Source organism: Haliotis rufescens, unplaced genomic scaffold (assembly GCF_023055435.1).
Source record: "Haliotis rufescens isolate VD_foot unplaced genomic scaffold, xgHalRufe1.0.p SCAF_2, whole genome shotgun sequence".
NCBI classification, from domain to species: Eukaryota; Metazoa; Mollusca; class Gastropoda; order Lepetellida; family Haliotidae; genus Haliotis; species Haliotis rufescens.
The window spans coordinates 38,694,035-38,711,108 of NW_025963890.1; the positions used below are offsets into that span (position 1 = coordinate 38,694,035).

Sequence of the window (17,074 nt, forward strand, 5' to 3'; positions counted from 1 at the left end):
ATAATTCATTAAATGAGAAAGGTCTGTTAAGATCTACCTCAGTAAGTCAGTCACAATGACAGCGCGTCGTAATACATTTACATCAAGACGTCAAATAGCCGACACGATAAACGTGACGAGTGATTTCGGAAAGTATTTATGAACCTGTGGCGGTTACCTGTTTTAGTCACCATTGATCATTTGGTCGATCGTTGAAAGGTGATTAAAAATGTGTCAAAACGGCCATAAGGGACATTCATAGATTGCTGTAGATTGTCACTGTCAGCCTGGACACTACCATAGTTTGTATGTGCATTTCTTCGTTTTCTCACTCAAGGAACAATCGTAGGGAGGATACTCGAGAACGATGATGCAGTCAAACTCTCTGACGAGTTCAAGATTTAAGGGTCTAATCAATAATAGGTTTGAACGCTTATGTGCGTATTCGTGCTAGGGAATTCCCAGGGGTTCAGAAGCGGTCCGTCAGTGTTTACGTCATTTCAAGAACAAGGTCTGGGGAAAAACGTATTAACGTCGAATTATGTCGTTCATATACTTATGAACGTCAATTTCGCGGTCCGGTGACCGACCTCTCGTCCAGTGGAAAACCGTTTATCGTGTAAACTTTAAATTAATAAATTATATTGAAAAGAAAATGTTGCGTCATTTACTTCTTTTTTTTAAACTGACACTTAGCGGATGCATATTTTAGCTTCGGAATCTTTGAAAGAGAGCAGATATAGCATTGGTCAAGCCTAACATCTGATACCCTCCCACTGCACGCACATGTGGCAGGTTTACATGTTTACATGTTTACATAAAGATCAAACAGCATCCATGAGACAAACTACACGTCTATCTTTACCGTTGTCACGATTGTAGGACAATGTTGTACTTCAGTTCGTGTTTCAGCCCTTGTTTCGGTCTATGCTTCAGTCCTATTTTAGTCCATGTTTCAGTCCATGCCTAAGTCCCATTTAAGTCTATGTTTCAGTCTGTGTTTCAGTCTATGTTTCAGTCTTTATTTCAGCCCTTATTTTAGTCAATGTTTCAGTCCATGCTTCAGTCCTATTTCAGTCCCCGTGTTCCAGTCCTTATTTCAGTCCATGGTTCAGTCCATGTTTCAGTCCTTATTTCAATCCATGTTTCAGTCCATGCTTCAGTCCTATTTCAGTCCATGTTTCAGTCTATGCTTCAGTCCTATTTTAGTCCATGTTTCAGTCCATGCCTAAGTCCCATTTCAGTCTATGTTTCAGTCTGTGTTTCAGTCTATGTTTCAGTCTTTATTTCAGCCCTTATTTTAGTCCATGTTTCAGTCCATGCTTCAGTCCTATTTCAGTCCCCGTGTTCCAGTCCTTGTTTCAGTCCATGGTTCAGTCCATGTTTCAGTCCATGCTTCAGTCCTATTTCAGTCCATGTTTCAGTCTATGCTTCAGTCCCCGTGTTCAAGTCCTTATTTCAGTCCATGTTTCAGTCCATCCTTCAGTCCTATTTCAGTCCATGTTTCAGTCCATGCTTCAGTCCTATTTCTGTCCATGTTTCAGTCCATGTTTCAGTTCTTGTTTCGGTCCATGCTTCAATCCTTATTTCAGTCCATGTTTCAGTCCTTACTTCAGTCATTATTTCAGTCTGTGTTTCAGTGTCCATGCTTCAGTCCTATTTTATTCCATGTTTCAGTCCATGCTTCAATCCTTATTTCAGTCCCTGTTTCAGTTCATGCTTCAGTCCTATTTTAGTCCATGTTTCAGTCCATGCTTCAGTCCCTTTTTAGTCCATGTTTCAGTCCATGCTTCAGTCCCCGTGTTCCAGTCCTTATTTCAGTCCATGGTTCAGTCCTTGTTTTAGACCTTATTTCAGTCCATGTTTCAGTCCATGCTTCAGTCCTATTTCAGTTTGTGTTTCAGTCCATGCTTCAGTCCTTTTTAAGTCGATGTTTCAGTCCATGCTTCAGTCCCCGTGTTCCAGTCCTTATTTCAGTCCATGGTTCAGTCCATGTTTCAGTCCTTATTTCAGTCCATGTTTCAGTCCATGCTTCAGTCCTATTTCAGTCCATGTTTCAGTCCATGCTTCAGTCCTTTTTGAGTCCATGTTTCAGTCCATGCTTCAGTCCCCGTGTTCCAGTCCTTATTTCAGTCCATGGTTCAGTCCATGTTTCAGTCCTTATTTCAGTCCATGTTTCAGTCCATGTTTCAGTTCTTGTTTCAGTCCATGCTTCAATCCTTATTTCAGTCAATGTTTCAGTCCTTACTTCAGTCATTATTTCAGTCTATGTTTCAGTGTCCATCCTTCAGACCTATTTTATTCCATGTTTCAGTCCATGCTTCAGTCCTTATTTCAGTCCATGTTTCAGTCCATGCTTCAGTCCTTTTCTAGTCCATGCTTCAGTCCCCGTGTTCCAGTCCTTATTTCAGTCCATGGTTCAGTCCATGTTTCAGTCCTTTTTTCAATCCATGTTTCAGTCCATGCTTCAGTCCTATTTCAGCCCATGTTTCAGTCAAAGTTTCAGTCCGTGTTTCAGTCCTTGGGTTATGTCAAGGACCCATATGACCTGCATAGTTTTAAAATCGGAAAGTAATGTCAAAATGTGTGGGAAAGGCTGATTTTAGATAGTTCCAGGAAGCTGTATCTTTGTTTGTTTGTTGTTTACCGCCGCACTCAGCAATATTCCAGCTATATGACCGCGGTCTGTAAATAATCGAGTCTGGACCAGACAATCCAGTGATTGACATCATGAGCATCGATCCACGAGATTGGGATCGATGACATGCTTCAACCAAGTCAACAAGCCTGACCACCCGATCCTGTTAGTCGCCTCTTACGACAAGCATAGTCGCCTGTTACGGCAAGCATGGGTTGCTGAAGACCTATTCTCTACCCTGATCTTCACGGGTCCGCGTGTATCTGATATTAGAACATGGGAATGTCTTTTGAGCCGAAGATGACAACAGAGCAAAGACGGGCCCTGCTGAGTCCGGTTTAACGAGAAGTCCATAGTAGCAATCTTGAAGGCGGGATTGCCAGATATAGGGGTTCCACTGTATAGGAAATGGAATAAAGTTGACGTATTGTGATTAATTGTGAGTAAATAGTCAAACAGCTGGAATGGTGACGACATTGAAGTTGGTATCATCCATGGTATCAGAGACCATCTATCGGCATATGGTCTCTGATGGTATGAATCATATCTTGTTTGAAGAAAACAATGTACACCCTAGAAATGTCAAGGGCGGACACACACACACACACACACACACACACACACGTATACGTCTTTGGACCAACCTACAAGGTAATTAGTTCACAGATATTGCTAAAATGACAACTGAATTGTTTATATCACATCTACATTCAGTTTGTTTACAGCGCTTATATGTTTCCTCTTGATCCAGTACTCGCCAAGTGTGTAGGTCCACGATGGCAACTACAAACTACATCGGTCCTCCGTCAGTACATGATTGTAGTAACCACTTCAAACAGGAACATATTAACACTGAGACGTATGTCAAGTATATATATTTATATACATAAGTTTGTATGAAAGCACACTTACCTTGAGCACCTGTTAGGTATGTAGCAACGATATCAGCTGAAGCAACTATTGACCATGTGATCGACACGCCGTAACAGGCTGTTAACTAACAGGTATAACAGTGACTGAATGTAACTGGGTCAGCATGCAGCGGACGGTAAATGGGAGGAAGGGAGGAGGAGGATGAGGGGGGGGGGGGGGGGGGGGGGGTGTACTCATAGAGGGCAGATGCAAATGCTCGCCGGTTTGTCTCTCGTAGAGTGAGTGAGTGAGCAATATGCGGTAGGCTTATTCGCAGAGAGTGGGATAAACTAACATATAGTCTCTGAAATGAACATATCGTACAGAAAAAACAGTTGTTCAGTTATCTTAATAAAAATCTAATAAAAAGGGAGCCTAGTGATTCTCTTCATTTTCAGATACTGCAGTAATCTAGACTTGCCAAACATTATAGACTTGCATGGGCTGTAGTTGATATAAATGTATCAGGGTCTGTAAGACAGACTAAGAGTGGGATAGGGTAGTCATTCCTCTGCAATACTATGTGCACGAAATGAATTCTGGGTGCAAAGTATCTCGCGTGTCGTATCAGGTCACGCAACCAGGGAGACATCTGCATCTGACGTCTAACCTGTGGCACGATGCCCTCGGAGACATATGCGTCTGACGCCAGATGCAGTTGTCATGGTATTACCGAGTCAAGACGTCAGATGTCAGATGCAAGGGCATCACCAGGTCAAGCTCGACGTCAGATGTCAGGGTATGACCAGGTCAAGCTCGACGTCAGATGTCAGGGCATTACCAGGTCAAGCTCGACGTCAGATGTCAGATGCCAGGGCATCACCAGGTCAAGCTCGACGTCAGATGTCAGATCACTCGCGTATGGGGAAGGCTCATGCCAGTGATCGGCACATGTGCCAGTAAAAAGTGCCAGTGAGCTGACCCACATCTGTGTGTTATTGTTTATATCCCCTTTCAGCAACAGCTGTGTTGTGGCGAGACTGTCCTTTATCTGATAGAACCGGGGATCAGGAGACATAGACTTACACAGGCTTTTCCCAAAGCATTGATAACATTTTTGTGTCTTATTATAGTACTTATTCACATATATTATACTTATTCACATGTTACATTATTTGTCTAGTGCATACTAGGTAGTATGTAACACCCTGTTTATATAATATTCTTGTTTCGAAAGTAACTGTCTCGGAAACTATATAGCTTCCCTTTACCACAGGGGGTTGTCTGTGCAAACGTCCCTTTGGAAATAGCCTGGAAACTTAGTTGCACATCTGGGAGCCTCGCATGTTTCGCATGGAAATAGTTTAAAATATCTGTTTGAAATTTTGTATCTCTTTTCTGAACCATTTAGGCATAAAATAACTTTAAAACAGTCGCTCTATACCCCTTAAAGGAAACTATATAGCTTCCCTTTACCACAGGGGATTGTCTATGCAAACGTCCGTATGGAAATAGCCTGAAAACTTAGAGGCACATCTGTGGGCCTCGCATGTTTCGCATGGAAATAGTTTCAAATACAGGTTTGAAATATTATTATCTCATTCCTTAACCGTTGAGACATAACATTATTTAAAAGGAGTCGCTCTATACCCCCTTTTGGAAACTATATAGCTTCCCTCAAACACGGAAGGATATATATACAAACGTCCCTATAGAAATAGGCTAAAACTTAGTGGCACATCTGGGAGCCTCGCATTTTTCGCATCGAAATTACTTAAAATACGGGTTTGAAATACTGTTATCTCTTTACTTAACCGTTTAGGCATAAAATAAAGTAAAAAGAGACGCTCTATATCCTGTCTCGGAAACTTTATAGCTGCCCTTTAACACGGGGGGTTGTCTATGCAAACGTCCCTAGGGAAATAGCCTGGAAACTTAGTGGCACATTTGGGAGCCTCGCATGTTTCGCATGGAAATAGTTTAAAATACGGGTTTGAAATATTAATATCTCTATCATGAACCGTTTAGACATAAAATAAAGTAAAAAAGGCTCGCTCTATATCCTGTCTCGGAAACTTTATAGCTTCCCTTTAACACGGGGGGTTGTCCATGCAAACGTCCGAATGGAAATAGCCTGGAAACTTAGTGGCACATCTGGGAGCCTCGCATGTTTCGCATTGAAATAGTTTCAAATACGTGTTTGAAATATTATTATCTCATTTCTCAACCATTTAGGCATAACATTACTTAAAAGGAATCCCTCTATACCCCCTTTTGGAAACATTTATAGCTTCCCTTTAACACGGGAGGATATCTATACAAACGTCCCTATGGAAATAAACTAAAACTTGGTGGCACATCTGGGAGCCTCGCATTTTTCGCATTGATTTTACTTAAAATACGGGTTGAAATATTATTATCTCTTTCCTTAACCGTTTAGACATAAAATAAAATAAAAAGGATCGCACTATATCCTGTCTCGGAAACTTTATAGCTGCCCTTTAACACGGGGGGTTGTCTATGCAAACGTCCCTTTGGAAATAGCCTGGAAACTTAGTGGCACATCTGGGAGCCTCGCATTTTTCGCATGGAAATACTTAAAATATCTGTTTGAAATATTCTTTTCTCTTTCCTGAACCATTTAGGTATAAAATAACTTTAAAACAGTCGCTCTATACCCCGTTTTGGAAACTATATAGCTTCCCTTTAACACGGGGGGTTGTCCATGCAAACGTCCGAATGGAAATGGCCTGAAAAATTAGTGGCCCATCTGGGAGCCTCGCATTTTTCGCATGGAAATAGTTTCAAATACGTGTTTGAAATATTATTATCTCATTTCTCAACCATTAAGGCATAACATTACTTAAAAGGAGTCGCTCTATACCTTCTTTTGGAAACATTATAGCTTCCCTCAAACACGGGAGGATATCTATACAAACGTCCCTATGGAAATAGGCTAAAACTTAGTGGCACATCTGGGAGCCTCGCATTTTTCGCATCGATTTTACTTAAAATACGGGTTTGAAATATTATTATCTCTTTACTTAACCGTTTAGGTATAAAATAAGGTACTATGTCTCAGACGAACGTATTGTCCCTGAAATTAACATATTTTACAGATACAAATCAGTTGTTAAGTATTAGTTATGAAATATATTAATAATAAATACTCTCTTCATTTTCACAGACTAAACAAATCTGTAGCCTGGCAATTCACAACACACGTAAAGATTGCTATCACCTATCACTGACAGGCCACTGAAAGTGTGTCTGACAGAAATATTTACTGTCGCTACTGCCTCTCCCCAAAAACACCCCCTCTCACTGTCAGTCTTGGCAGTTGAGAGGGCTTAAGTGTCTAATGTCCAGAAATCTCTCGAAAAATCCGACAACGATTTCAAAGTTATTTAATATTTCTGCAAAATCTAAAGGTTCTAGCTCAGTTTGCACTATACTTGTAATGGGATGCTCTCACTGGTAGCGAGAACTTGTATCCGATTTTATGAGATTGAGGTAATCTAGGCATGTGATTTATCCTGTTTTGTTTATTCAAAGCAGTAATTGTTTATTGTTGAGCAAGTTTATCTCTGCAGCCGTTGAAATATGAAGCTACTCGCCGATTCGTCTCGCATCAAAACGCAAGGCTGTGTACTCGCGGGCAACAACAACACAACAACAACAAACGTATATTTCGCTTCAAGGTCATAGCTATGACATATTGAAGGTAAAAATGGAGATTTATGGTGACACGAGGCAGGAGACTATACGTTTAACTGCAACACACTCATACATTTAATTAAGCATCTTGAGGATTTCTTTTACAAACTGTGCTAGTTTACTTTGTTCAGGTAAACTTTCAGTATTGAGTAACATATCAAGTAGGTCGTAAAATACTTCTTTTGAATATACAACTTACGCAAGTTATGCAGAAAAGGACATATTAGTAGATAGTGATATTCGTCAGCTAAGTCATGTTTATTACAGTGACTACAAATTCTGTCTTCCCGCGGTATATTTTCCCATCGCCCCTTTTCTATTGGTAATCTATGGTTTGTGGATCTTATTTTAGTAATCGGGATACTGAGTCTTCAAGGTAGCGACAGCAGATGATTTTCTAACTGGATTTTATGTTTAAATATTCGATAAAATACTTCCTTGGGAGAGTTGTTTATATAACTTGTCCACGTCCCAGATGTGCCAGGCTATTTCAATAGGGACGTTTGCATAGACATAACCCCGTCTTAAAGGAAAGCTATATAGTGTTACAAAGGAGGTATAGAGCGACTGCTTTTACGTTATGTTATATATGAATAGTTAAAGAAGGAGAAAATAGTATTTCAAATCCGTATTTTAAACTATTTTGATGTGAAAAATGCGAGGCTCCCAGATGTGCCACAAAGTTGTAGCCTATTTCAATGGGGACGTTTGCATAGATCCACGTGTTAAAGGGAAGCCATATAGTGTTCAAACGGGGGAATAGAGCGATTCCTTTTACGTTATGTTATACATAAACAGTTAAGGAATGAGAAAATAGTATTTCAAATCCGTATTTTAAAGTATTTTGATGCGAAAAATGCGAGGCTCCCAGATGTGTAACTACGTTTTCATGCTATTTCAATAGGGACGTTTGCATAGAGAGCCCCCCGTGTTAAAGGGAAGCTATATACATGTAGCTTTCCAAACGGGTTACAGGACGATTCCGTTTACGTTTCGTTATACCTAAATAGTTGAGGAAGGAGAAATTAATATTTCAAACCCGTATTTAAACTATTTCCATGCAAAAAATACCAGGCTCACAGATGTGCCACTAAGTTTCCAGGCTATTTCCATAGAGACGTTTGCACAGACAGCTCCTCGTCTTAAAGGGAAGCTATATAGTTTTCCAAACGGGGAACGGAACGATTCCTTTTACGTTATTTTATGCCTAAATAGTTAAGGTAGGTGAAAATAGTTTTTTCAAATCAGTTTATAAGTGCACTTAATACACGTGTATGGTGTTATACGCTTCAGCGGCTCTATCACGGCGTCGGGTGGCTGCAGGAATGGGCTTCATTCGAAACATTACCCCGATGAAAGGAATCGAGCTCGGCAGTTTCGGCGTGACGTGCAAAAACTTGATTGAGACACTGAGCTACCTTATCGCTAATATGGACATATTTTCTTCACACATATTACATTTACAAATATTACCGCGCACACTGGAATCTGTCGAGACAGGACTTGTACTAATCAGCATTTGTAATACAAGGCGATATCAATTGTGCCGAATGTACTATGATTCATAATAATACTTCTTTGAACTTTGTTTCCATTTACATGTGTTATCATCTCTTATAATATTCCTAATACGGACCTCTGTCTAAATCAGACTTTTCTATTTACATTTGTTATCATCTCTTATAATATTCCTAATACGGACCTCTGTCTAAATTAGACTTACTTTTGACCCCACAACAAGTAAAACGTTCATTTCCCCTGGATGTCAAAACAATGACTCAATGAAGTCCAAAGGAGATATTCGAGTGCACTACACAATACACATTGAACGTCTAAAGCCCCTTGCATGAATGCGCAATGCGGATGCGATAGGGTAAATCTCTCAAATGTTGGAGACAAAAGGAATTTCAAAGTTTTGTACACATAGATTGCGGTGTTAGCATTCCAGAGAATTCTGCGCTCGTCCTCACGGTAGACTACTCCAAATGCATGGTGATAAATCATGATTGGAGATCTCCATTAAATTTTGTTTGTTTGTTGTTTAACGCCACACTCACCAGTATTCCAGCTATATGACGGAGTCTGTAAATAATCCAACCTGCACCAGACAATCCAGTGATTAACATCATGAGCATCGATCTACACAATTGGGATACGATGACATACATCAACTAAGTCAGCGAGCCTGACCAACCGATCCTGTTAGTCGCCTTTTTCGACATGCATGGGTTGCTGACGACCAATTCTAACACGGCGCTTCACGGGTTAATATTGTTAGTAGCGGGTGACCACGCCTGTATGAACACCACCAAGCCAATAGTCCTTCATTTCCCAATGAACGTCCGTATGCCGCGTGATTGCGTTGTCAATTCGAATTACGAATTCCCCGATGTCTAACAATAACATCAAAGAGGGTCGGAATTTGCTCACGTGAGAAGGCACTGTCTTCATCTGACAGCCTACCTATCCATAAACCTACAAATGTAGGTTAAAAAAAACATAACTAAGAAATCATTTTTACGAAATAGGATTGTTAAAAATACTTAAACAAAAATGTCATTAAAATTTCCACTTAAAGAACGATTTTGTAAATTCTGTAATTGTGATACTGTTGAAGATGAAGATCATTTTCAATCTTACTCTGATCTTAGATTTTGGGAAAGGTGTAGATTCCATAGATTTGATTTTATATACGCAGTAGTTGAAAAGCTTGTACATTAATTTAATGTCAAGTTCTACGTTTCTTAACCCCCTCGCTGCACTTCGATCTTAAATGCATAATTGGCGTCTCATCGACCATGGGAGGTATTTACAGGTTGTTACAAGTAGCACTCCCCGTCATTTGTATCGGCCAGATGTTGTATTTTTAGTAATGTATTGGGTATTGTTCGTCATACATGATGTGACACACTAATGCAATATTTTCGCCTTCGTTAACTGTACCAAAAACACTAGAGATGTAATAATGATTTCCCCCGATATTGTGCAGTCTGGATCAATTAGAATTAAACTAAAGGGTTTGGCAATGACACTATGGTCATATAATTTCGTCTTCCGTAAACAAACCATTTAATCGACTTAGAATTGATTAAGTATGTAACTAACTCTTCTGACAAACACTAAATGTATTTTGGTGAGCTTGGGGCGTCCCGTATTTCCACAGCCCTGTAATACGGGATCTGGCGAGGGAGACTTGCCGCCAGTCTATGTAACCCAACTCTCCCATGGGTTCACGCTCACTGGCACTTCTTTGTGGCTCCCGGGACACAGCACATAGGAGCCTTCCCCCACTCGTCAGATGCCAGGGCATCACCAGGTCAAGCTCAACGTCAGATGCCAGGGCATCACCAGGTCAAGCTCGACGTCAGATGTCAGATGCCAGGGCATCACCAGGTCAAGCTCGACGTCAGATGTCAGATGCCAGGGTATCACCAGGTCAAACTCGACGTCAGATGTCAGACGCCAGGGTATCACCAAGTCAAGCTCGACATCAGATGTCAGATGTCAGGGCATCCTCAGGTCAAGCTCGACATCAGATGTCAGATGCCAGGGCATCTCCAGGTCAAGTTCGACGTCAGATGTCAGATGCCAAGGTATCACCAGGTCAAGTTCGACGTCGGATATCAGATGCCTGATTATCACAAGGTCAAGCTCGACGTCAGATATGAGATGCCAGGGTATCAGCAGGTCAGGCTCGACGTCAGATGTCAGATGCCAGGGTGTCACCATGTCAAGCTCGACGTCAGATGTAAGATGCCAGGGTAGCTCAAGCTCAAGAAGTCAGACGCAGATGTCTCTCAGGGCATCACCATTTGTGTGCTTGTGGTTTAACGCCGCAGTCAGCAATATTCCAGCTGTGTGACAACCACGTGCAAATAATCGATTCTGGATCAGACAATACAGTGATTGACATTATGCAGCCAACAAAGTCACTGTGACGCCTCTTGTGACATAGCATCGATTTCTTTGGAAACTCTCGGGACATTCTCACGGGGGTCGACATGCTCACGGGGGGTGACATCAAGGTCGTGCGACTCGAGCCATGAATTATCTGGCGCCTAAGCCTCTGTGAGTGTTGCACGTCGTATCAACAGTTGAGCAATGCCTAGCAGCATAATACTTCCCACCAAACAATCCTCTTCATAACAAGCTCAACATTTTTTGCTTGGGATTTTTTATATCGAATTGAGAATATTTAGGACGCTAAAAAGGAAAGGTTTTGTTTTCTTGTTCAAGATGTAAAATCCCATCAACTGATTGCATATCAATGACAAAATGTCAATTATTTTTCTTTCATCAAACCTAAGCAGAGAGTGTAAATTGACGCCACAAGACACTAACACGTGCAACATGAGCACGAGGAAGTACCAGAAACAAGTAATTAATTTGGTGATGCCTTGCATTGCTTTTTCAGTTTAAATTTTTTTTCTTTTCTTCAAATCTCTTTCCTTGATAGCGTGCGTCTTAAAGTGATATGAGTGAAATCATTTTATTGAGTCGTTGACAGGGGGATTTTCAAAAGTCCAACGTCTGAAAAAAGGGTCTTGCACATGACTTTCTAGATTTAGGAAGGCCATGACATTTGGATATTATCCGAATGTCAACAAACAAACCTTCACCGATCGATGAACAATGTGTGTACATTATATCTGTTCCAAGCACTGAATGGTATTCCGACCATAACAAAATTGCTTGCTATCTTAAGCCGACGGTGGGATAGACTTCGGTTCAGTCGTTCGGCCTGGATTCGAATCACCACAAGGGTACACTTTAAGTTTTCTTGGTATTCTCCGCCGAGATATTGGTTGACAAGTGCTAATATTTTCATACAAAACTGTTTCTATTTGCTACAAATTATGTTACTGCATCCAGAGCTACAGATAAGCAGCGTATTTGCGTAAAATACCCCCCAAAAAAATAAATTAAAAAATATATATATATAAAATAAAATAAATAAACAAAAAATAAAAAATAAAATAAAAAATTTAAAAATTCAAAACCCAATTAAAAAAATAATAGAGTGATGAATAGATGAGTGAAAAAATAGTGGTTACCCAATGAAGAATGTAATAGGCCAAATAAAATAGAAGCACAATTATTCAAAAAGTTATCTAGAGCTCTGACTGCATCAATAATCATTACAAGACAGGTCAACTCTAATAGAGGAATTTCACATATAATCGATGAACTGTTGGAGAATCTAAATTCTTACTAGCTTCTATCTATTTAAGTATTACGTCATCGAAGGAGTTCCGGTTGCATTAAATCTACTCTGAACTATTGATTGATTTACCACTATACCTACCTTGTCAAACATGTTTAAGCACGACACAACAGGCGGAATACCTACCTCTGTTATATCTAATTATTGCCTCAAGAATATATTTCTGCCATGGAGAACGAAATATGTTGTCATTCCATAACATAACAAGGGTCTCATAGGGCCTGTATCGCTCACCTGGATATTTGAGCAATCATGACAAAATATACATTTGCATTGTGCATGTATATAATACTGCAAATATTTCGTTATTTTGACTGTCAGCATTTAAAAGGAGGTGGATGGCAAATCTGACAGCATGAACGTGTACTTCTCTGGATACAAATGTAGCATAAAGATCTGAACCGTTTCCATGTTATGATCCAGGATCTAAGTTTCCAGAGGCAAGGCTGGACCCCAGGGCGAATCCTATTGGCATAAATGTATTATTTTCTTCATAACAAACAAATGTATACAATGTATCTGTTTATTATAGGGTGAGGATGATATCGGTTTGCATGTTATGGTCAAGGTTCTAATTCCTTTGGGATTGCCGGACAGATGAACAGAAGGGCCAGTCCTGGTAGCATGGATGTATTGTTTAATGAAGATGAGCATGGGTATATAGGATGGGGATTTTGACGATCTTTTAAGTAATTGTGACCCAAAGTCCCTTTCGAGTCGGACCCCTTGACTCAAAGGCAGATTTTGGTAACATGAATGTATTTGTGTTATGATGTCAAGTATATGTATATATAGATTGCAAGTTAGGATTCAATTGTTCCCACCGGCCCTGCTCCATCTATACAATGACGAGTATCAAATACGGTGAAAATCATTCCATCTATACAATGACGAGTATCAAATACGGTGAAAATCACTCCATCTATACAATGACGAGTATCAAATACGGTGAAAACCGCTCCGTCAGGGGAAGACAACTTCTAAAAATTATCTGTAAATCAGCTACTAAGCCCAACCCACTTTGTTTATACAACAGTGAGCTTTCTTGGCCAGATGAGGCAAGGGGTCACACCTTTGCTTTAAAAAAACAATTTGCTTGCCCATACTTATGTACTAAACTTAGTACAAATCTAATCAGCCATTCTGGACTAGCCAAGCAAATTAATGTTAGAAGAGTAAATTAACATCCAACTTTTGTCACTATGCTGTAGTAACGGTTTAATCGGTACATCACGGGATAATTATAACTTCACATGGCTATTCGGAGTGAAACAAGAATGAAAACAAATGCAATGCAATATAACCAAATTACCCCTATTTGGACCCGGCCCAGCAGTCCCCCAATTTTGAATCTCCACCACCTAGGGATGCTTCCAGTCAAGTTTCGTTAATTTCCAATTAGTTGTTCAGAAGAAGAAGTCGTTTCAAAAAAATGTTGACGTACGGACGACGGACGCCACAGTAAGGCATAAGCTAACCATGGTTCTTCGGACCAGTTGTGATCAGTCAACCAAGGTGTGCCGAGAAGAGGGATACACACCATTCAACCAAGGTGTGCTGATGCGAGAGACACACCTCAGTCAACCAAGGTGTACCGAAAAGAGAGACACACACCATTCAACCAAAGTGTACCGAGAAGAGAGACACACATCAGTCAACCAAGGTGTACCGAGAAGAGAGACACACACCATTCAACCAAGGTGTGCCGAGAAGAGAGACACACACCATTCAACCAAGGTGTACCGAAAAGAGAGACACACACCATTCAACCAAGGTGTACCGATAAGAGAGACACACATCAGTCAACCAAGATGTACCGAGAAGAGAGACACACACCATTCAACCAAAGTGTACCGAGAAGAGAGACACACACCATTCAACCAAAGTGTACCGAGAAGAGAGACACACATCAGTCAACCAAGATGTACCGAGAAGAGAGACACACACCATTCAACCAAAGTGTACCGAGAAGAGAGACACACACCATTCAACCAAGGTGTACCGAAAAGAGAGACACACATCAGTCAACCAAGGTGTACCGAGAAGAGAGACACACATCAGTCAACCAAGGTGTACCGAAAAGAGAGACACACATCAGTCAACCAAGGTGTACCGAAAAGAGAGACACACATCAGTCAATCAAGGTGAACCGAAAAGAGAGACACACATCAGTCAACCAAGGTGTACCGAGAAGAGAGACACATCAGTCAATCAAAGTGTACCGAAAAGAGAGACACACACCATTCAACCAAGGTGTACCGAGAAGAGAGACACACATCAGTCAACCAAGGTGTACCGAGAAGAGAGACAAACACCATTCAACCAAGGTGTACCGAAAAGAGACACACATCAGTCAACCAAGGTATACCGAGAAGAGAGACACACATCAGTCAACCAAGGTGTGCCGAGAAAAGAGACACACACCATTCAACCAAGGTGTACCGAGAAGAGAGACACACACCATTCAACCAAAGTGTACCGAGAAGAGAGACACACATCAGTCAACCAAGGTGTACCGAGAAGAGAGACACACCATTCAACCAAGGTGTACCGAGAAGAGAGACACACACCATTCAACCAAGGTGTACCGATAAGAGAGACACACACCATTCAACCAAGGTGTACCGAGAAGAGAGACACACATCAGTCAACCAAGGTGTGCCGAAAAGAGACACACATCAGTCAACCAAGGTGTACCGAGAAGAGAGACACACACCATTCAACCAAGGTGTACCGATAAGAGAGACACACATCAGTCAACCAAGGTGTACCGATAAGAGAGACACACATCAGTCAACCAAGGTGTACCGAGAAGAGAGACACACATCAGTCAACCAAGGTGTGCCGAAAAGAGACACACATCAGTCAACCAAGGTGTACCGAGAAGAGAGACACACACCATTCAACCAAGGTGTACCGATAAGAGTGACACACACCATTCAACCAAGGTGTACCGAGAAGAGAGACACACATCAGTCAACCAAGACGTACCGAAAAAAGGACACACATCAGTCAACCAAGGTGTACCGAGAAGAGAGACACACATCAGTCAACCAAGGTGTACCGATAAGAGAGACACACACCATTCAACCAAGGTGTACCGAGAAGAGAGACACACATCAGTCAACCAAGGTGTACCGAGAAGAGAGACACACACCATTCAACCAAGGTGTGCCGAGAAGAGAGACACACATCAGTCAACCAAGGTGTACCGATAAGAGAGACACACACCATTCAACCAAGGTGTACCGAAAAGAGACACACATCAGTCAACCAAGGTGTACCGAGAAGAGAGACACACACCATTCAACCAAAGTGTACCGAGAAGAGAGACACACACCATTCAACCAAGGTGTACCGATAAGAGAGACACACACCATTCAACCAAGTTGTACCGAGAAGAGAGACACACATCAGTCAACCAAGGTGTACCGAGAAGAGAGACACACATCAGTCAGCCAAGGTGTACCGAAAAGAGACACACATCAGTCAACCAAGGTGTACCGAGAAGAGAGACACACACCATTCAACCAAGGTGTACCGATAAGAGAGACACACACCATTCAACCAAGGTGTACCGAGAAGAGAGACACACATCAGTCAACCAAGGTGTACCGAAAAGAGACACACATCAGTCAACCAAGGTGTACCGAGAAGAGAGACACACATCAGTCAACCAAGGTGTACCGATAAGAGAGACACACACCATTCAACCAAGGTGTACCGAGAAGAGAGACACACATCAGTCAACCAAGGTGTACCGAGAAGAGAGACACACACCATTCAACCAAGGTGTGCCGAGAAGAGAGACACACATCAGTCAACCAAGGTGTACCGAGAAGAGAGACACACATCAGTCAACCAAGGTGTACCGATAAGAGAGACACACACCATTCAACCAAGGTGTACCGAGAAGAGAGACACACATCAGTCAACCAAGGTGTACCGAGAAGAGAGACACACACCATTCAACCAAGGTGTGCCGAGAAGAGAGACACACATCAGTCAACCAAGGTGTACCGAGAAGAGAGACACACACCATTCAACCAAGGTGTACCGAAAAGAGACACACATCAGTCAACCAAGGTGTACCGAAAAGAGAGACACACACCATTCAACCAAAGTGTACCGAGAAGAGAGACACACATCAGTCAACCAAGATGTACCGAGAAGAGAGACACACACCATTCAACCAAAGTGTACCGAGAAGAGAGACACACACCATTCAACCAAGGTGTACCGAAAAGAGAGACACACATCAGTCAACCAAGGTGTACCGAGAAGAGAGACACATCAGTCAATCAAGGTGAACCGAAAAGAGAGACACACATCAGTCAACCAAGGTGTACCGAGAAGAGAGACACATCAGTCAATCAAAGTGTACCGAAAAGAGAGACACACACCATTCAACCAAGGTGTACCGAAAAGAGAGACACACATCAGTCAACCAAGGTGTACCGAAAAGAGAGACACACATCAGTCAACCAAGGTGTACCGAGAAGAGAGACAAACACCATTCAACCAAGGTGTACCGAAAAGAGACACACATCAGTCAACCAAGGTATACCGAGAAGAGAGACACACATCAGTCAACCAAGGTGTGCCGAGAAAAGAGACACACACCATTCAACCAAGGTGTACCGAGAAGAGAGACACACACCATT

General features: G+C 41.5%; 1 protein-coding gene across 1 annotated transcript in view; it reads right to left on the reverse strand.

Annotated features, from left to right (window-relative positions):
- The window catches only part of LOC124126338, a 96,615-nt gene extending 92,971 nt beyond the window's left edge, over positions 1–3,644 (reverse strand). Inside the window, exon 1 of the mRNA XM_046489748.2 lies at positions 3,530–3,644. The gene's annotated coding sequence lies outside the window, so the exon portion shown is untranslated. The remainder of the gene's footprint in view (positions 1–3,529) is intronic.
- Between the last annotated feature and the right edge of the window lie 13,430 nt (positions 3,645–17,074).